At 45.9% G+C, this 20937-nt stretch overlaps 1 protein-coding gene and 1 pseudogene across 1 annotated transcript in view; one reads left to right on the forward strand and one right to left on the reverse strand.

Annotated features, from left to right (window-relative positions):
- Nucleotides 1-20937, reverse strand: part of RAD21L1 (RAD21 cohesin complex component like 1) — a 252528-nt gene that overhangs the window by 202882 nt on the left and 28709 nt on the right. The gene's annotated exons all lie outside the window — the stretch shown is intronic.
- Nucleotides 14683-15491, forward strand: LOC110126141 (large ribosomal subunit protein uL30 pseudogene; annotated as a pseudogene).

A 20937-nucleotide genomic window follows, 5' to 3' on the forward strand; every position in this document is an offset into this window, starting at 1 on the left:
TCTGCAACCTACTGCCAGGCCAAGTGAGCCTCTCCTCATTTTGCAGGTGGTGTTTCCAGCTTTGGTTGAGGGGGGTTGATTCCATTTGCAGTTACAAGCTTCCTCTCCTATGGGGTTGGTGGACAGCCCTGGGAGGGCTTATTCTTCCTCCACTTGTAGGACCATCTCCCTGGGGTCTCTGTCAAGGAGAAAGCCCTGAACCTGTTCCGATTCCCATTTCAGCCTCACTCCTGATGGCCAGGATGAGCTGATTGACTGAGCCCCAATCTGGTATGCCTCAGCTCAGCTAAAGGGCTGAAACAAAAAGTCCCCGGAAGGTGCAGTGGCTCAAACACAGCAAAAGTGTGTCTCTCACTCATGTAATGGTTGTGCCAAGGCAGTAGGTGGCTCTTTTCCACATGGTGATACAGGAATTCAGGCTCTTCCATCCTGGGGTCTTGCTTTCACTTGAACTCCACCAGTGGAAAAGGAAAAAGTATGAAGCAAGCCACTTCTGAAAGCCTAGGTTTAGAAGTGGCACTCATCAATTCTGTTCCCATCCCATTGGCAAGAGCTGGTCACATGGCCACAGCTGGATGCCCAAAGAGGGCTGGGAAACATTGACCCTGCCCGGGCAGCTGCTTGTCAGCTCCAGCTTATATAACTGCAAAAGGGAGCATAGATTTGATGGACAGTTGATACCTTGGTCATGGTCACCTTCTCAGAGGGGCACTCCCACCCTAATCATCCCACCAAAAGAGTGTCCATATATTACCACACATTTCATATCCCTATTTGATTTTCTTCATAGTACACTTTATTTACCTGCTAGTTTATTGTCTCTATCCCTTTCTAAAAGGTAAGCTCTGAGACACGTGTACCCCAATGTTCATTGCAGCACTGTTTATAATAGCTAGGACATGGAAGCAACCTAGATGCCCATCAGCAGATGAATAGATAAGGAAGCTGTGGTACATATACACCATGGAATATCACTCAGCCATTAAAAAGAATTCATTTGAATCAGTTCTAATGAGATGGATGAATCTGGAGCCCATTATACAGAGTGAAGTAAGCCAGAAAGATAAAGACCAATACAGTATACTAACACATATATATGGAATTTAAAAAGATGGTAATGATAACCCTATATGCAAAACAGAAAAAGAGACACAGATGTACAGAACAGACTTTTAGACTCTGTGGGAGAAGGCGTGGGTGGGATGTTCTGAGAGAATAGCATTGAAACAAGTATACTATCAAGGATGAAACAGATCACCAGCCCAGGTTGGATGCATGAGACGAGTGCTCGGGGCTGGTGCACTGGGAAGACCCAGAGGGATGGGATGGAGAGGGAGGTGGGAGGGGGGATCGGGATGGGGAACACATGTAAATCCATGGCTGATTCATGTCAATGTATGGCAAAAACCACTACAATACTGTAAAGTAATTAGCCTCCAACTAATAAAAATAAATGGGAAAAAAAAAAAAGTATCAACTCAAAAAAAAAGAAAGGTAAGCTCTGTGAGGGTGGAAACCTTGTTTTGCTAGTAATGCCATATTCCTAGCACCTCGATCAGTGCTTGGCCCATAGTAGGCATTTAATAAATAGTTATTGAATCAATGAAAGGGCAAATAATTCCCATTTTACCAGTGGAGACACAGAGGAAACCAGTAGCTTCAAGGACAGAGAATGCTTGGCCCCCTGGGGGCCAACAGCATATGTAGGGGCCCCCAACCATGTTAATTCCCTTCCTTCTTCAATGTGGATGTTAAGGCTGCAGATTTCAGGGAAAGGCTAATTGCCATCTAAGAGTCAGGAGGCCAGGGTTTAAGTCTGACGCTGTGCTGACTTCTGTGTGGGCCCTTCGTCTCTCCTGGACGGGCCTTGGTTTCCCAGCCTGCAAGTTGGGGGTGGAGCAGGTTGGGTCAGTTAAACTTCCACATTCCTCAGGGCTTGAAACTAGACGACCACCCCCAGAGTACATCTGTACCTCCTTTTTCCAGCAGCTGACCTTTGGGAGAAAAGCCTCCTCCCCTTCATCCTCCCCTCTGTGGGTTTAATAAGACTTAATGAGGGGCCTGGGTGGGCCCAGACCCTCAGTGGCCACCAGCTCATACTTTCACCCAAGGGCGGGGTAGGGGAGAGTGGCTAATGACAGGGTCTTGGTGGGGGGTGGCCTTTCAGCCTCAGCTGGCCTTTCTGGGCCTCTATTAACAGACCACACAGGGAAATATCTTCCCAGGGCCCATGATTTTCAATTTTCCACTGGAAAAGGCAGCCAGGAGGAGGTAGCCAGGAGGCCAGAGACACTCGCCTATGTTTCTGTCAGCATTATTCTATTTATCCTCCCATCTAGCTACCTACTTGTCCTTCCATCTATCCTCACACTTACCCACCCATCTACTCATCCAAGTATTCAAGTGTCTGCCCACCTAGTCACACGTCCATCCTTCCACCTAACCATCTACCAAGTTACTCTTCCATCTAGTCAGTAATCTAGCATCCATGCAACCTTCACCTTATCCATCCATCCTTTCACCTACCCACTCATCTACCCCCCACCCATTCACTCTCCTCTAAGTACATCCCTTCATCCATTTACATACAGACCCATCTATCTGTTCTTCCAATGCAGAGTGATCCAAGATCTATCTAATTTTGTGCCTTTGACTAAAACAGTGATTAGTAAATTATTCATTCTATTCCCTCCAGCCTTTATGTCATATGATGAAAAGTACATAGTGAAAAGTAATACTTTGCTGGCTATCAGGCTTACGATTGAATCTGAACTCTGCTTTTATTGACTTTAGTGACCTTAGACAATTTCATGCCAGTCATGATCTTTATTTCTGAGAACACACCCCACAAGTCTAAGTACAGAATGATCCTAATCCAAACTCTGGCCTCTGAGTGGAGAAAGGGCAGGAGAGAAAGGAAATAGTACATGCTGGTCCCATGATGTGGTAAAAACAGACTCTCTGAGAGATGGTTAAGAGCTGCAGATGGGGAAACTGAGTCCTGGAGAAACCCAGAGAATCCAAGGTTAAAGATCCTCTGATATAACGATAAACACACTTACTGAGCACCTTCTCTGAGCTGAGGCCACAGGGTGCCTCAGTTTCCATAATTCAACAATGGAAACTGGTAAGAGCACTAACTTCACAGAGTTGCTGAAAAGATTAAAGAAGTTAAGACACACAAAGGACCTAGAATTTTGCTAGCCATGAGAAAAAAAATGCTCAATAAATATTCAGAATAACCCCACAGAGCCCTGTGAGGGTGGAGCCTTTTCTTCCTCCAGGTCTGGCTGGTCTGAGCTCATGCACACAAGCCCTGGCTGCCACATCCCAGCTCTTCTGTCCCCTCAGATAGTCCCAGATGGGTTTGCTCTGTGTGGTTTAATTAAAGCCACTGCTGCCGGGTGTCAGACTGTCTGGGAGGGGGTCCTGAAAGACCTCCTGGGAGTGTTCTCCTCTTCCTAACTACCTGCATCAAGCCTGAGTTCCAGCAGATGTTGCCTGGAAACAAAATGCTGGAATGGTCAAGAGTTCAGGTTCTGGTGCCAGAGAGAAGCCTGCCTTTGACCCTTCGGAACTGTGAGTGTGACTTCATCTCTCTCAGGCTGTTTCCTCAACTATAAGTAGCAAAGCACATACTAGCTACTTATTACTTATGTAGCTGCGTGCAATGTCGCTTCAGTTGTGTCTGACTCTTTGAGACCCTATATACTCGCCTGCCAAGCTCCCCTGTCCATGGGATTCTCCAGGCAAGAATATTGGAGCGGGTTGCCATGCCCTCCTCCAGGGGATCTTCCCGGGGATTTCCCAGGGATTGAACCTGCATCTCTTAGGTCTCCTGCATTGGCAGACAGATTCTTTACCACTAGCGCCACCTGGGAAGCCCACCTAGTGTATAGCATGTCTTTATGGAAAACGGTTACTTACCTCCCTAGAGTCCATTCCCCTTTCTTCTCATTTCTGTTTGAGAGCCCCTTCCTGCTCTTTGGTCAGTGTAATGGGGGGCATCTCCCAGGCCTTGGCCACAGAAATTGGTCCAGGGTCTGTGACCAAAACAGTCCAAGCAGGCACTCCTAATGCCATTATGCCTCCGCAGTGACCTGGGCATGAAGCCAACACCAAAGGATGCTGAGCAAAAAATAATGGAAATTCACCTTGATGACATCATTGGAGTCCTTAAGTCCTGCCTACCTGGAGCTCCAGCCTGGGCTTTCCAGTCCAGTTGATCCCCTTTTTGTGTAATCCAATTTGCCAGCAACCAGAGTCAACTGATACAGACATAGATGTGAGGGTGGTGTGCCCCTCACACAGGCTGCATGCCTTTTATTCCTCAGGCCTCACTTGATTTTGTGGTGCACAAAATCAGGCCTGGTTACCTGTACTAGGGGCTCTGATGGAGTTCAAACTCTCTCATTTCAGAGAGTTTTTGTTCCAACGTGCTATGTCGCTTTAGTCGTGTCCGACCCTTTGCCTATGGACCTTACGGACTTGTAGCCTGCCAGCCTCCTCTGTCCATGGGATTCTCCAGGCAAGAATACTGGAGTGGGGCACCATTTCCTCCTCCAGGAGGTCTTCCCAATCCAGGGAGAGAACCCACATCTCTTATGTCTCCTGCATTGGCAGGTTGGTACCTTTTAATTACGGGCTTTTGCAAGACCCTTTGCAGAGTCGTGCTTTCTGCTCCATGAGAATTTAGGGACCATCCCCAGTGATGTTCCTATTTTCAATGATCCAGACTCTGATACCTATCCTCAGATATTGCCTCTAGAGAGCTAATGAGCGGGCAATATGGAAGCAGGGAGATCCCACAGCGTTGGACATGTGTCTCTGCGCTCCTCATCCCACCCCTGCCCAGAGGCGCTCAGAGTTCCCCACTGGTCTGGCCTCCAAGTGATACAGAGCTGGGATCTGAATGCAGATCTCTCCAAACGGAAGGTTACACTGTGAGGGGAAAGGCAGGTGTCCCGCAGGGTGAGTGGGGGGGAGCTGCAGTGTTGGGGAGCCTTCCCAGAGGAAGCAGAGCTGGGGTAGCTGGGAAATGGGCAACAAAAAACACAGAAAGGGAAGGGATCTGGCACAGCATAGGGCATGAAGACGGGAACGTGGGCAGGATTTTGAGCAACCATGCAGAGAGAGAGAGGCTCTAGGGCACAGAATCCTGTACAGTCCACCTCCCTGTCTCTCTTACTGCCCCATCCCCACGTTCCCTGCAGGGTTAGGTCCCACTCCCTTTCACCTGGACAGTTGCTCTAGACACCTCGCAGGACTCCCTGCTCCTGTCTGGTCTTCTAGTCCACACTCTATCAGCAGCCATCCATTCACCCATCTGACCATTCATGCATTTGTTCACTCATCAAATATTCCTGAGGGGCAGAGTCTGTGTCATGTCGAGCTTTGTGGCTGGAGCTTCCCCACCTGGCTGACCTTGCTTCTCTTCTCAGGCTTTCTGGGTGGGATGGCCCCATCCCCCACCTTGAAGTTGCATTTGCTCCCAACATTTATTACAAGACATCAGATGTCTGGACTATAAGTTTCTGGAAAATGTTCTTACAAGGTACAAAAGCAGGATCCTGAGGTCTCACAGCTTGGGTACGGATCCCAGCTACATATTCTCCAGTCAAATAATTCCATGAGAGATCTTTGTCTCATTGAGCCTCAAATTCCACACCTGTAAAGTGGGGATAATAGCGTCCCCTTCAAGGATGGAGGGAGGGAATCCACAGAACATACGCAGGGAGGTTCTTGAAAGGTAGAGAGCGCCTGGTCAATGGGATCCCCGGTATTACGCTCATTCTTAGATAATGATGGGCAGGTGGAGTGGATCCTGGGGCCTCTGCCTGGATCCCTTCAGTCACCCATCCTGGCTGATAGGAATCAGCTGCTGATGACTCGCAGCTGGGAACTGCCCTGCCCACACTTTACTGGGGGCAGCCCCTGGCAATGTGGAATACAAATACTCGATTCTGCCCTTAGCTTGGGGCAACTCTGGAGGGTCATCTCAGCACCAGATCTCCTTGTGGGATCAGCTGAGATTTTTATCACCTCCACCATGCATCAGCTTTTCTGTCACCCAGTCCTGTCTTCCTTGCTGTCTCAAGGTCGTAAGTATCCTGAGAGCTCTCGTGAATAAACCCTTGGACACTGATATTCCCCTTGGGAACCAGTGGAAAGCACAGCTGTGGCAGGGGTTCCTGGGCAGGAACCTGGGAGAATGGGAGATGGAAAGGAAGGCCAGAAGAGGAGGGTGGGGCCCTGGCTAGGGCAAAGCCAGATGGTCCAGTTCTAGGTCTCTAGAATGTTCTAACCTTCTGCCCGGTCTTCATGGCCCACCTTGTTCCTTGGTGACTGATCACAGTGGTTGGGGGTGTGGGCTTTGGGGCCCTCCCTTGAGTTTGAGTCCCACTTCTGTTTCTGACCCTCTGTGGGATTTTGGGCAAGTCCTTTCACCTCTTCAGGCCTCAGTGGTGCCAAGTGTATAAATGGACTGGAGGAAGAGAATCAACAAGGGACACTACGGAGCTCTTAGCACAGTGCCTGGGAAACAGGGAGCATAAATGCTACGTCTTATGCAATCCCTCCTAAAGTAGTTTACAAATCAGTCTGCCTGGGCAGGGTCACCATTTTCACATTACCCTCTAAGGCTTTCTTCTCTGCAACTTCCATAACTGACAAGTTTTCAAGACTTTCCAGAAATCAAAGAAGTTTTGTCCATTTGGGAAGTTTCATTCTATGCCCTTTTGTTCCGTAATAGCTGACAGAATATCCAATGAGAATGGCTCATTGGAACTGAGATGATACTGTGTGCCAGGCAGGGCTCTAAGAGCTCTGTAGGAATTGAACTTTCACAGTCACCTTGTGACATGGGTATTACGTTAAAAGATAAAGAAACTGAGGCTCAGGGAGGTTAAGTAATGGGATCACATAGCAAGCAACTGGTGGGCTAGGTAATGGCTAAGATGAAGGCAGACTGGACTGGATTAGAATCCATGGTCTCTGGCTCCAACCTTTATTAGTGGTGTGTTCTTGGGTAAATTAGTCTTTAACTTTGCTCTGCCCCAGTTTCTTTATTTATCAAATGAAGATGATAACATCCCTATTTCACTGATCATTGAGATTAAATAATACCTATATAGTGCCTGGTCCATATTACACATGTATTATTTTTATTCACCCTATACTATACGCTGAGCACCTACCATGGGATAGGTACTGTTCTAGGTGCTTGGGGCAGAGCAGTGAATAAGCAGACACAGCTCCTGCCCCATAGCGCAGACATTCTGGAAGTAAGTGTTAGTTACTCAGTCATGATTGACTCTGTAACCCCATGGACTGTACCCCTCCAGGCTCCTCTGTCCTCAGGATTTACCCAGGCAAGAATACCAGAGTGGATTGCCATTTCCTTCTCCAGGGGATCTTCCCAACTCCAGGGATCGAACCTGGGGCATTACAGGCAGATGCTTTACCGACTGAACCACTAGGGAAGCTGTAGCAAAGGCCTAGAGGTTTGTATTCAAGCCCCAGCTCATCCAGGCCATAGCTGATTTTTCCAGGCAGGCTGATCTCTTTCCTCCCACTTGATTAATGCTGAGAGGCAGATGTGTAACACTTAATACTTTAACACACTCCATCCAGCATTGGTTACTGATGTTTCCAGCAATCTGTGTTGCATTGGGCTTCAGGCCTGGGTGCCTTGGGTGAGTGCCAGGGCATCGGAGGGCAACTGGTTTCACCACTTACTTACTTAATTTGCTCATTTGTTCATTCATAATGAACTTATTTGCTGAACAAGTATTTCTCAAGCCCCATGCCAGGTGCTATGTCAGGTGCTGGGATTCACCATCAGGACGGGCTTCCTGCACTGGAGATATTCATGGTCTCGTGGAGAGAACAGATGAGAACAATCCATGCCAACAAATAAAGGTAAAATGGATGGTGGTGACATCTGTGAAGGAAACAAACAATGGGATGAGAGATGGTAGAGAGATGTTAGAGAAATCCTGTTTTCTCAGGGGTAGTCAGGGAAGGTTCCCTGGAGGAAGTGACCATCAAGTTGAAGAAGATGAAGGAACAGCCACGTGGAAGAGAGAAGAGAAGGGTGTTCCAGGCATGGGGAACATTAGGTGCGAAGCCCTGAGGTGGGTTGCCATGTCTGGACCTGAAAAGAAGACAATGTCGAGACAGTGGGGCCAGTTAGGGGCTAGGAGTGGGAGATGGGGCCAGGGCGCCTTGCAGGCCATACTGAAGAGTTTGGTTTTCGCTCAGAGTGTGAAGGGAAACTACTGGGAGGTGTCAAGTGGGAAAATGAGAAGATCCATTGACTACCCGGAGCCATGGAGAAGCTGGAGGCCAGATGCTCTAGGCAGGTGCTCTAGGCATCTAGACAAGAGATCCTGGACACGGTCTGCTTTCCCCACACCTGATGCTTTAATCATCGTGTTTGCAAATCCCTTGCGATGGGAACTCATTACCTTGGAACATAATCCTTTTCATTGTGGGATAGCTTGAGCTGAAGGAACATGGTACCTTTGATCAGTGATTCTCAAACATTTTTGGTCTTGAGATCCCTTTATACCCTTAAAAACTGAGGACCCCAAAAGAGTTTCTATTCATGTGGATTATATCTAGAGTCAGGACAAGGGGTAGTTAAATGAGTATAAAATTTAAGGGATGCTAAAAGTCTGAGTAATCATAATAAATATTTTAATGAAATAATTTGAAAAATTCATATTGGAGCCAGAAGCAAAAGGAAAAGTCAATAATATTGATCTTTATTGAAAACTTGTATTTTTTTCCATGAATTTTTGCATTGATCTTTTTGTTTCTTTGTTTTTGAAGTGATGGTGCTATCACACGCCACATCAACTTTGGAGAATTCCACTAACAGTGATAAGGATAAATGATGTCTCAGTGTGGCAAAAATAATTTTGACCTTATAAACTCCCTGGAATGGTCTCAGGACTCCAGAGAGTCCAAACTGTACTGTGAGAACCATTGTTTTCCATAGAACCAAAATTTCCAGATGGTTTCTACCCTTTGGTCTTAGGTCTAACTCCCAAGAATTCTCTCTGCCTTCAAGGGGGCAGCACCTGGGAGGCCAAGCTATAGAATTCAGGCTTCCTCTCCATCTACTCTGGGTATTCCCAGTGGCTCAGCTGTGAAGAATCTGCCTGCAATGCAGGAGACACAAGAGACATGATTCCGTCCGAGTTGGGAAGATCCCCTGGAGAAGGAAATGACAGCCCCCTCCAGTATTCTTGCCTGGAGAATCCCATGGAATGAGGAACCAACCTGATGGGCTATAGGGTCCATAGGGTCACAAAGAGTCAGACGTGACTGAGCAAAGCACGCACTCCATCTGCTTCAGGCTAAAGGTCTCCCAGAGCTTTCCATTCATCTCTCCCTATCCCTCCACTGGACAAGTCCCATTTGGTTGATGGCATTGAAAGATCAAGGGCCTCCAGCTATGTTCCCAGGGATGGCCTGAGCAGCATGGAACCTGGGAAATCCTATCACTCCCTGTCTTGGGACACTCCATCTCTATTGCTACCCCAGGGGTCTGTCCATGGTTCCTGCCCCTCCTTTATCCCACTTTGGTGATATTTGAGTGTTCAATATCTCTATGGGTTCCCTCTGGGCTTCTGGAGAGCAGGCAACCCACCAAGAAACAGAATGCAGGCAAAGAAAACTTCTAACATATTAAGTTGGCTTCTAGGAGGCCAACTTCTGAAAATTCAATTTGTCAGAATTATAAACAGGATATCAAGCCTGGCAAAGGCAGGCTCCCAGGGAAACATCTGATGGGGAAGAAAGCGGGCAGCAACCTGCAGGGTGAGTGGTACCGTGGGCACATTCCTCGGCAGCACTGAAACCCACAGCTAATCACAAACAGATCGCTGCCTGCCCTGGGCCCTGCTTTGTTCACTCAGATTTCTCTCTCTAAACACCAACACCCGGTCCACCAGACTCTGCCTCTCTTGGATACCTCCATTTCTCTCTGTGGACCTCAGTATCCCTGTCTGCCATGGGAAAGGGTCTGCAATGCAGGGTCCTTTCTGTTGGTCTGATACACCAGAGTCCAAACCTCTCTGATTCAAAGCCCCCAAGAGCCTAGAATTCCAGGGTTATAAAATGCCTGAATTTTCTGACCCCAGAATTTGACAAGTCAATGATAGTAGATTCTCCAATGCTACCGTTTTAAGATTCAGTGGCTGTACAAGTCTGCTCATGTAGCTTTCTATGATTCTGAGTCTCAATGATTTTAAGTGCAGTGGGCTCTACAAGCCTGATGGCCTTGGTTCATCCACTGCCAGCCCCACCCCTACTAACTGAGTGACCTTGGGCAAAATTCATGACCTTCTGGTGTTTCAGTTTCCACATTTGTAAAGTAAGGAGTACAGTAGCTATGATCTCATGGAGGGGTTGTGAGGACTAAATGAGTTAATAGTTGTAAACAGTGCCTGGAACCTGCTAAGAATTCAGTTTTGCTCCTACAATTGTTCTAGACTTGACAGTTTCTACAGCCTCAGAATCTGAGATGGGTGTTTCTGGGTCTCCAAGGCTCCAAGTTTGAAATTCAAAAAAAAATCCATTGTTCAAAAATTCAGTGATACACTGATTCTGGAGGCTGGCTCTGGACATATATTTTGGTCTCCCTGCCCCGGGGATTGAGGGACTTACCAGGGCAAGCTGAAGACCTGGATGGTTGGCTTGACCCTGATAATCTCAGCCACCAACCCAAAGCGCGTGACAAGTTTGGGACTTGCAAACTCTGAGAAGTGCCCTCTTCTGCCCTCAATACACACATAGCCCTGGAGATAACTTGCCTTCTGGCCAAAGGTTCATTGACCTTGACTAATTTCCTGAAATCCATGGGACACAGGAAGACAGTTTCCCCCACCCCAACTCCCATAACTTGGAACTTCTTTTCTCAAAAATCTACTGTAGCTCCCTGCTGTCTTTCAAATCAAGTTCTACCTCTCAGCTTGGCTTCTTGAGCCCCTTTATACCTGTCTGCTTCAAGGTAAGTTGAGGTCATCTGGGTGGGGAAGGGAGAACTGGGATGGTTCTTTTGGAAGTTACTTCCAGGTCCATATACCTTCATTCACTTGTTCACTCCACAAATATTTATTAAACATTTACTATATGCTAAACTCTGTTCTAGACCCCAGGAACACAAAATTAATAAAACCGATAAGCTATCTGCTCTTGGGAGATCACAAAAACAGCCCCATTCACTGTAGAGCATTATGCTCATGGGGGATGATAAAAGCATAGGCCATTTTCTGATTGCAGAACTTTGGACCAACTCTCTGTGTCACATTTGTAAAATGGGCCAATAACACCACCTACCATGTAAGATTGCTGTAAAGATTAAAAAAGTGATGGTGAAAACTCAGCACAGTGTCCAGCACAGAGTAAGTCCACAATCCATGGAAGCAGCTGCTGCTGTTTGATTTCTCCCCCCAGCTCCCTTCATAGCACTTAACTTGCGGGTTAAAAACCAGATAGGCCTGGGCTCAAGTCCTGAGATGTAAAAAAAGATATCACAGAGCCTGTTTCCCAGGACTAGCTGCCTGGTATGCTGGGCATACCAGCCAGAGTGCAGATTATAATAGGATGTATTTTCACTTCCCTCCAGCTTTCTTCGAGAAGTTATGCCAACCAACCTCACTATCTGCCATAGCTCTCACATGCACACACCTGACAACTTTCCCCTCCGGGCCATGTCCTCCCTGGAGGAGCCAGAAGAAAGTCTGCTCTAAGGATAGGCTGAGACATTTGGGCATGATAAAAAGGCAATAGGGAGCCAAGGCTGGTGATGGAGAGAGAAAGAGGCTCCAGATGAAGGGCATCCCTTATCTTCCAGCAGCAACTCTGGACCCTTTGCGTCTTATCCTCACAGCTGCCAGGGGCTCCCGCCAACTGCCATGAGTTCCTGCTGTGTTTGGGGTTAGGTTATTTTTTCATTAAGTTTGCAATTATTAAAAAGAAAAAAAATGGAAGTCAAATTGTGACGTGCTGAGCTGAGCAGGCTGGAGGTTAAAGCTTTTTCCCTGCCTGCGGCCTGCTGGGCCCCCACCCTATTCTGGGTAAAGGGGAACGTTTTGGGGAAAATAAACAAGGAGAACTTGATCCTTTGGGGACTTTATGAACCTGCCCTTACCCCACCCCATACCCCACTCCATTAGAAGGCTTGGTCGCTCTCCCTGTTAATTAAAGAGGAAACTAGTTTCCAGGGCAATTTCAGCTCTGGCCCGGCCTGTGCCCACATCCTTGAGAGGGAGGCCATGGTGATGGGCTGGCTGGGCAGCTGGTGGCCTCAGAGGTAACAATTTGCCTGGAGATGGAATCCATTCTCCTGAATAAAGAGACTTGTGTTCTTTCTCATAGTCCCCTGGCTTCTAAGGAGGGAGTTATTAGGAAGCAGCTGTGCTCCCCAAGAGCAGGGACCACCACGGCAAACAGCTCAAGACCCGCTGCATGGACCACCAGACTCTCACTGCCCCTCGGCCTCTATGTGTGTCCTCAGAGCTGTGGGCTTCTGATAAAAACCTGGAGCTCATTCAGTCACTCATTCATTCGTGCATTCAACAGCTCTTTATTGAGCATCTACTAATACGCCAGGTCCTGTTCTAGGTTCTGGGCATACAGAAGTACAGACATCTCCTGCCATCATGGAGCTCACACTCCAGTGTGGGCACATAGACAGTAAAGATGAAGAAGTCAATATTTAATCCATTGCCAGGCAGTCAGGTGAGGACAAGTAGAACAGAGGTAGGAGGTAAAAATGATGGGTGGGGCGAAGTTCCCTTTGAGGGTTTGTTTAAGCAGAAACCTCCAAGGTCACTGCCATAGCAGGGATAGACTGGCCTTACACCTCAATCCCTCTTTTCCACTTCTGGGCTTTTGCCAAGGCTTCCTGAGACTGCCCCTCTCTCTGCCCTCTACCCAGCCAGCAATGACTTATCTGTGCTTTCCTTAATATATAATTTGCTATTTCATTAACTGCATCAAATGCATTTGTAAAACCAGAACATTAAGCCATCTGGGCTATAATACAGGTTGTCTAGCAAGATTCATGAAACCCACATTGCTGACACACAGTATAATGGTGTTTTAATATTCAAAACTCTAATGAAATGGTATTTTAAGATGCTGAACTAAATAGAGGCATTTCTACTCCCCTTATCTTGTTAAAAATATCTCCCAGAGATAAGAACAATAAACAGAAATACAAACTCTGTCTTTGAGAAAACTAGGAGATACTATAATACTTAAGTACAATGTACAGAGAAGAGAAGCAGATAAAGAAATGGCCAGTGACTTAGATCAACCCAGATCAACACCATAATGAAGAAGCCAACCTCATTTCCCTTCATGGCTAATTCTCCCACCATCTGCCGTCACTGCAAAGGATAACCACTAACCTGACTTCAAAAAGCACAGATTAGTGTTGCAAGTTCTTGCACATCACAGAAATGAAATCTTTCAGTATGTACTTTTTATTTATTTTTTTTTTTTTTATGCCTCATGGCCCCAGAGGTCCTGCTGGGCCACTCTCTGGCTCTGAAGGCTCCCAGGGAGGAGGATGGAGGGCCCACCTTCAAGTGGGTGACCACCCCAGTATGTACTTTTTAATGTCTAGTTTCTTTTGCTGGACAAAATCATTTTAAGATTAATCCCTGTCATTGCACATATCAGTAGTTTATTCTTTTTAACTGCTATGTAATATGTACAGATGTGAGAGTTGGACTATAAAGAAAGCTGAGTGCCGAAGAATTGATGCTTTTGAACTGTGGTGTTGGAGAAGACTCTTGAGAGTCCCTTGGCCTGCAAGGAGATCCAACCAGTCCATCCTAAAGTAAATAAGTTCTGAATGTTCGTTGGAAGGACTGATGCTGAAGCTGAAACTCCAATACTTCAGCCACCTGATACAAAGAACTGATTCACTGAAAAAGACCCTGATGATGGGAAAGACTGAAGGCAGGAGGAGAAGGGAATGACAGAGGATGAAATGGTTGGATGACATCACCAACGCGATGGACATGAGTTTGAGTAAGCTCTGGGAGTTGGTGATGGACAGGGAGGCCTAGTGTGCTGCAGTCCATGGGGTCATGAAGAGTCAGACATGACTGAGCGACTGAACTGAACTGATGTAATATTCCACTATGTGTAGAATAGTACAGATATATCACAACTTATTTATCTCTTATTGATGGACATTGGTGGCATTTCTTGTGTTCTGTTATTATGAATAAAGTTACTGTGAACATCTTTATTATGAATAAAACTACACATACACAATCATTTTGTGGATATGTGTTCATTTCTCTTGGGTAAATACCAAGGAGTGAAGCTACCTGGCCATTAGGTAAGTTTGTGTTCACTTTTAGTAGCTACTGGTCAACACTTTTCAAAGTAATTATACTAATTTAGACTCATACCATCATAATGTGAGAGTTTCAGTTATTCCATGTCCTCACCAACACTTTGTATTGTTAGTCTTTTAAACTTTAGCCATTCTGGTGGGTATGAGATTATATCATATTGCAGCTTTGATTTTCATTTCTGTTATGAATAATGATGTTAAGCTTACTGGATATTTGGATCTCCTCTTTTTGGGGGTTCTTATTCAAGTTTTGTCCCATTTTTTAAAAAATGGGTTGTTCAGCCTCTTTCCCGGCTGGAACCATGGAGGGTGCAGAAGAGGAGAAAAAGAAGGTTCCTGCTGTGCCAGAAACCCTTAAGAAAAAGCGAAAGAATTTCGCAGAGCTTAAGATCAAGCGCCTGAGAAAGAAGTTTGCCCAAAAGATGCTTCGAAAGGCAAGGAGGAAGCTTATTTATGAAAAAGCTAAGCATTGCCACAAGGAATACAGGCAGATGTACAGAACTGAAATTCGAATGGCTAGGATGGCACGAAAAGCTGGCAACTTCTATGTACCCGCGGAACCCAAATGGGCATTTGTCATCAGGATCAGAGGTATCAACGGTGTGAGCCCAAAGGTTCAAAAGGTGCTGCAGCTCCTTCGCCTCCGGCAGATCTTCAATGGCACCTTTGTGAAGCTCAACAAGGCATCAATTAACATGCTGAGAATTGTGGAGCCATACATTGCATGGGGGTATCCAAATCTGAAGTCTGTAAATGAATTGATTTACAAGCGTGGTTATGGCAAAATCAACAAAAAGCGAATTGCCCTGACAGACAACGCATTGATTGCTCGATCTCTTGGGAAATACGGAATCATCTGCATGGAGGATCTGATTCATGAGATCTATACTGTTGGAAAACGTTTCAAAGAAGCAAACAACTTCCTGTGGCCCTTTAAATTGTCTTCTCCACGAGGTGGAATGAAGAAAAAGACCACCCATTTTGTAGAAGGTGGAGATGCTGGCAACAGGGAAGACCAGATCAACAGGCTTATTAGAAGGATGAACTAAGGTATCTACCAGGATTATTTTTGTAATATGGTCCGTTAATAAACAGTTGAAACAAATAAAAAAAAAATGGGTTGTTCATCTATCATTGATATATATGAGCCTTTCACTGGAGAGTTATTCCAAATATCTTCTCCAAGCACATGGATTTTTTTTGTTCTCTTAATGATTATTTTGATAAACAAAATACTTAATTTTAATGTAGTCCAGTTTGTCAATTTTCTGTGTAAGGTATATGACAATTGCCAAGATTATTAAAATATTTTTATAAAATGATTTCTTCTAAAAAAAGATTCATTAGACCCAAAGGGACTTATTATTATTATCACACGAAATAAGAAATCTGTGGTCCTAGGGTGAGCTCATTATCAAACTCCTTTGATCCTTCAGTAATACTGTGAGATGTTCCCTCACAGCCACAAGATGGCTGCAACAGCTCCAAGCATCACACCCTCACATGACAATATCCAAAAGCAGGAAGAAGGGGTGGGGTGGGGGGTGTAGAGGAGATAAGTATATAGAGAGGGAAGAAACCCTTTCCCAGAAACTCTCAACTGACTCTTTCTTTTGTCTTGTTGGCCACCAGGTCACATGACCACACTTCACTAAAAGAGAGGCTTGGAAAGTATCTGCCATTTTTAGCCTCTGACAAAAGAGGTGGACTCTGCCAGCATGGGAGAAGGAAAATAGGAGAGGGGTAATGTGTGTATAAATACAATCTCTGCCACAGAGATTCAGTGGCAAACAGGACCCAGATCCTTAACTCAAAGTAGGGTGACCAAGTGCCCTGGTTTGCCCAGGAAATGATATTTTAGAACCAAAACTGAGAAAATCCTGGGCAAACCAGAACAAATAAATCACCCTACACCCAGGAACTTTCACCTGGTCTGAAGTCAGGGGTAGATTAGACCTTGTTTCAAAACTGGATGGAGAGTCATTCAGATAAGGTGCTGGGAAGGGAGTGTCAATTTGCCTGCTTTCAATTTCCACCAACCTTAGACTCCAGCCCCTGTTATTCCACTCTTAGCTATACTCTAGCCTGTCACTCTGACTATAAATAATTATGAATGCCTACCATGTGCTGGGCTCAGTGCAAAGTGCTGGAAAATCTGAAATGAATCAGGTGCAGTTTTTACCCAGAAAAATTCCCAGACTAAGAGGGGAGACAGTCAAGTAAATAGTCATAATTCAGGGCAGTGATGGAGGAGGCATGATGGGAGGGCAGTGCCGTCTGGCAGGCCTTTCTAGGGGACATACTGACCCTCAAAGAGGTACACAGGAGCCTGCCAGGGGGGGAGGAGTGGGTAAGTCAGGAAGGAGTACGGTCCTGTTTGCCACTTCTTTTAAAGACGCTGGTTAGCTCATTCTTTTGAATTTTACTTTTCCTTTAATAAAAGTGTATTTCCCTCTTAATGAGAATGTTTCCCCTGTGTGTGCAGGGCTCCCTGCAAAGCCTTTTCATACCCACTCTTATTTGATCTTCACATTGGCATTAAGAGGGTGCAGAGCTGATTATCCTCATTTTATTGAGAGGGAAACTCAGGCCCAGAGAGAAGAAGTCACCTGTCCAAGGTCACAGAGCTATGAAGTGCCAGAGTGGACATGTCAACACAGCTCCACTTCCTCCATCTGCCTGTCTGCAGCCAGGGCTGAGGCTTCCCTAGTGCTTGGGGAGGGCAGATCTCCTCATGGCAGTTCCCTCCCAGAGCTCTGCAGTGTCCTCAGCAGGAGCATCCCTAGAGGTGATGGGGGATGATGTCCAGACCTGGTCCCAACACCTTCCCTTTAAATACAAGCCAGCCACAAGGAAGGCCTCCTCTGTCCCCATTTCTTAAGCCTGGGTTAGCCTCCTTAGAAACAGAGCATCCCCCTGTCCTCTCAGAGATATGGTGGGTTTGGAGGTTCAGGAGAGAGGGCAGCGCAGTCCCATGGGGTCTGGCAGTCACTGATGTTACCAGTCACTTTGCCAGGCAGCATCAAAAGAAACACCCACCAGGGAAGGATGAGGTGGCTCCAAGCTGTTCACAGTCTCCTGAGGATGGCTACCTGCACCAGTAGGGTCTGCGAAGTGAGAACAGAGGACAGCCCTTCTTCCTCCAAATCCAAACCCTGAAAGCCTTTTGCAATCACCATGCAAATGAGGTGTCACACCCCTCAGACCTCACAAGGAACTAGTGTGGATTCACTCATTCATTCATTCTCTCATCTATCCTATAGCTCTTTTTTGATCACCTTACCTCAATAAAGAGCCTCTCAGTGTAAATTGAGCCCAATGTACCAATCTCTTCTTTTAAGATAGGGTACTACTCTTGGAACCAGGGAATGATGGCGGACCAGGCTGCCTCATGGAGCTAATGGTTAAAGGGGAGGGAACTTGGTCCTATCACTGACATGCAATTTGAGGATAACACTAAAGGGAACAGTTTAGAGACAGACAAAAACAGGTGATCCTGATTTATTTGGACAGGGGGATGTGTGAGAGGGTGGCTCACTATGGGTCCCTGGCATTCTTTTCTTAAATAAAAGTATATCAAATATTTGTAAATGTACCCATTCTAAATATATTTTAGCCATAACATAATTTGAAAGAGTTTAAAATTTTTACCTTATAAGAATTGACTGTGAATGATTTATTTCATTAGCAACTGTTGAGACATTATGGCAATTGGCATATACAGCTGGGAATGCTTGCAAAGTGAAAAGAGTAGAACCTGCAAAGGGTTTTCAACTCCACCCTGAGATGTTGAGTGAGCTGGAGTTTTGACTAGGATTTTATCTGAGCAGAGATCTATAGCTAAAACACCTCAAAAATTTCCCTCCTCTGGGGCCACTCCATGCACCAGTATGGAACGGTGGGGGCGGGAAGGTGGTGTGGGACTGTCTGGAGCAATAAGGATAGCACTGGGAGCCTGAAACCAGCACGATGCTGGGAGGGTGGTTCTCCTTCTGGAACACCGTTCAACATCAGGAGGATGCAATGGATAGAAGGACCACCCCCAGGTGGGGGACAGGGGATGGTTAGGGGGTAATAACTGTAGGACTTGGGCTGGCTTTCAGGTCTGGCTGTAATCTCAGCCTGGCCCACTTCCAACTGGCAGCCTATGACAGCTGCAGTCCCCTGGGAATTTGGCAGGAGGCATTTCTCTGCCCCTTACTGCAGGCAAGAATGCCTCTGACCGTTATCAGGGAGGGCAAGGCAAACCAGGCTCATCCCTGGGCCTGAGACCCAGATGAATTCTGGGAAAGCAATCCTACTTGGAGATGCTAGAGAAACAAAAATTAAAAAATTATTACCATCATAGTGGATCAAAAGCTATAGGGCTAAGCTCAACCATTTGGGCTGTTTTTTAAATAAAGTAAAATTTAAATTAAAATCTAAATTTAAGAAAAGAAAACCATTATCAAAATTTAATAAAAAGGCAACACAATGGTTCCTAAACACAGGAGCAAATGCTTCCCATCACTCCCAATGAAGAAATTTACCCTTGAAATGTGTGTTTGACAAGGACAGCTGTTTAATAAAGATATTAAAGTATATCCCTAAAAGCTAATCACAAAAGAAAGAGTAATATCTTTACAGTGGAGAAACAACACCACCTTAACCAAGTCATCAAAGTTAACACAAGCAAAGGGACAAATTGATACCATGTGCCTCCTGATGCAACACAGGAGGAATGACATAGCATCACTTCTAAGTCATTCCACTGAAGTGGCATAACCTGAGTCTAATCAAGAGAAACTGAACAAAAACCCAAGTGAGTGATGTAACACCCATAAAGCAACATACTTACATTCTTCAAAATGTCAAAGTCATAAAAGACAAAGAAAGGTCAGAAACTATTCCGGATTACAGAAGACTAAAGAGACACAACTAATACAATAGGTGATCCCGCACTGCATCTTGAATTGAAAAAAAAATCTATAAAGGACATTATTGGGACAGTTGACAAAATTAGAATAAAGATGACAAATTACATGAAAAGTATTGGGAGACTTGCTGGTGGGGAACAGGCTGCTGCACTGTTGGAGGGTCAGGCCATTTGGCAACATTTAACAGGTTACAACAGGTACCCATTACTTCTGCTGCACTGACTACTTCTAAGAGTTTATTCTGCACATGTTCATATGTGCAGATGACGTCTGCATAAGGACAGGCGTTACAGCCTTGTGGTTATAGCAAAAGGCAGGAAACAACTTAAATATCCATCAACAGGGCATCAATTAAATAAGCGAATGGCACATCTGAACCATGGAATTCACGCAGCTGTGAAAAAGAGAGGCAGCTCTCTAAGTATTGATTTAAAAAATACTGGCCAGGGTGTCTCACAGCAGGTGAAGTGGGGAACACTGAAGTATGGTGCCCTTACTCCGCAGGACTGCACTGCCCTCTCTCCTGGGATCTCCAAACCCACTCTGAGAGGGCAGGGGGACGCTCTGATTTTAAGGAGGCTAACCCAGGCTCCAGAAATGGGGACAGGAGAGGCCTTCCTTGTGGCTGGCTGGTGTTTAAAGGGAAGGTCTTGGGACCACGTCTGATACCATCTCCCATTGTCACCTCCTTTTCTTTTTGGTTACACAAACCACTTCTGAGTGAAAACACAAGAAAGAAGCTAAAAAGAGTTGCTGCTTCCTGGAAGGGGAACTGAGGGGCTAGGGGACAAGTGTACATGTTCCCCGGTAAACCCTTTTGTACTGTCTGTGTTTGTACAGCATACGTCTATTAAATATTCAGAGGAGAAGAAGAAAGAGGAGAAAGAGGGAGAGAAGGAGGAGAAGAAAGAGGAGGAGGAAGAAGTAGAAGGGCAGGAGGAGAGGGCGAATGAGAGAAAGACAAATGAGAAGAAAAGAAGAGAAAGCGAAGGAAGTAAGAAAAGAGGGGAAGGAGGGGAATAGTTAATAAAAATTCTTAAAGAAATTATTTTTCAAATATTATCTGTTTATGCCTACTTTCCCCATGCAACGCTGGAAACAGGTATAAGGAATCACAGACGACAGATGAAACTGTTCAATGTTTCCCAGTGACCAAAGACGGCGGCTTTGGCTCCTTCACCCCCAGAGAGGTCAAGAAGATCCCAAAGGAACACACAGCTTCGGAACCCCCTCCGCCCACCCGAGCTACCACCACCTCGCCTGGCCTGCAGGCTTTTCTTTTGCATTTTGCACCAGGGTCCCTGAACCCCCATTCTCCCCCATACCACACCCACCCAGCCTCCCGGGTGCTGATATCTGTGCAGCCCTGTGCCTCTTGGTTAGCAAGTCTTCATTGTTTTCTTGGCTGCCCATTTCGCTACCAAACTGTAAAATATTGGTTCAGAATCTAAAGCCGGACATCCTGGGTTCAGCCCGTGCCACACCAAAGTCCATCTCCTCTCTGGGTTGTGCCAGCCTGCGGGGGACCTTGCTCAAGCTCAGGGAGGTGGGAAAACCACAGAGAAGCTGTATTATCATGAAAAATGAGCACCATCTACCAAACCTCTGTGTTTGTGTTAGTCGTTCAGTCAG

The sequence above is a fragment of the Odocoileus virginianus genome, chromosome 9, assembly GCF_023699985.2.
Source record: "Odocoileus virginianus isolate 20LAN1187 ecotype Illinois chromosome 9, Ovbor_1.2, whole genome shotgun sequence".
NCBI lineage: Eukaryota > Metazoa > Chordata > Mammalia > Artiodactyla > Cervidae > Odocoileus > Odocoileus virginianus.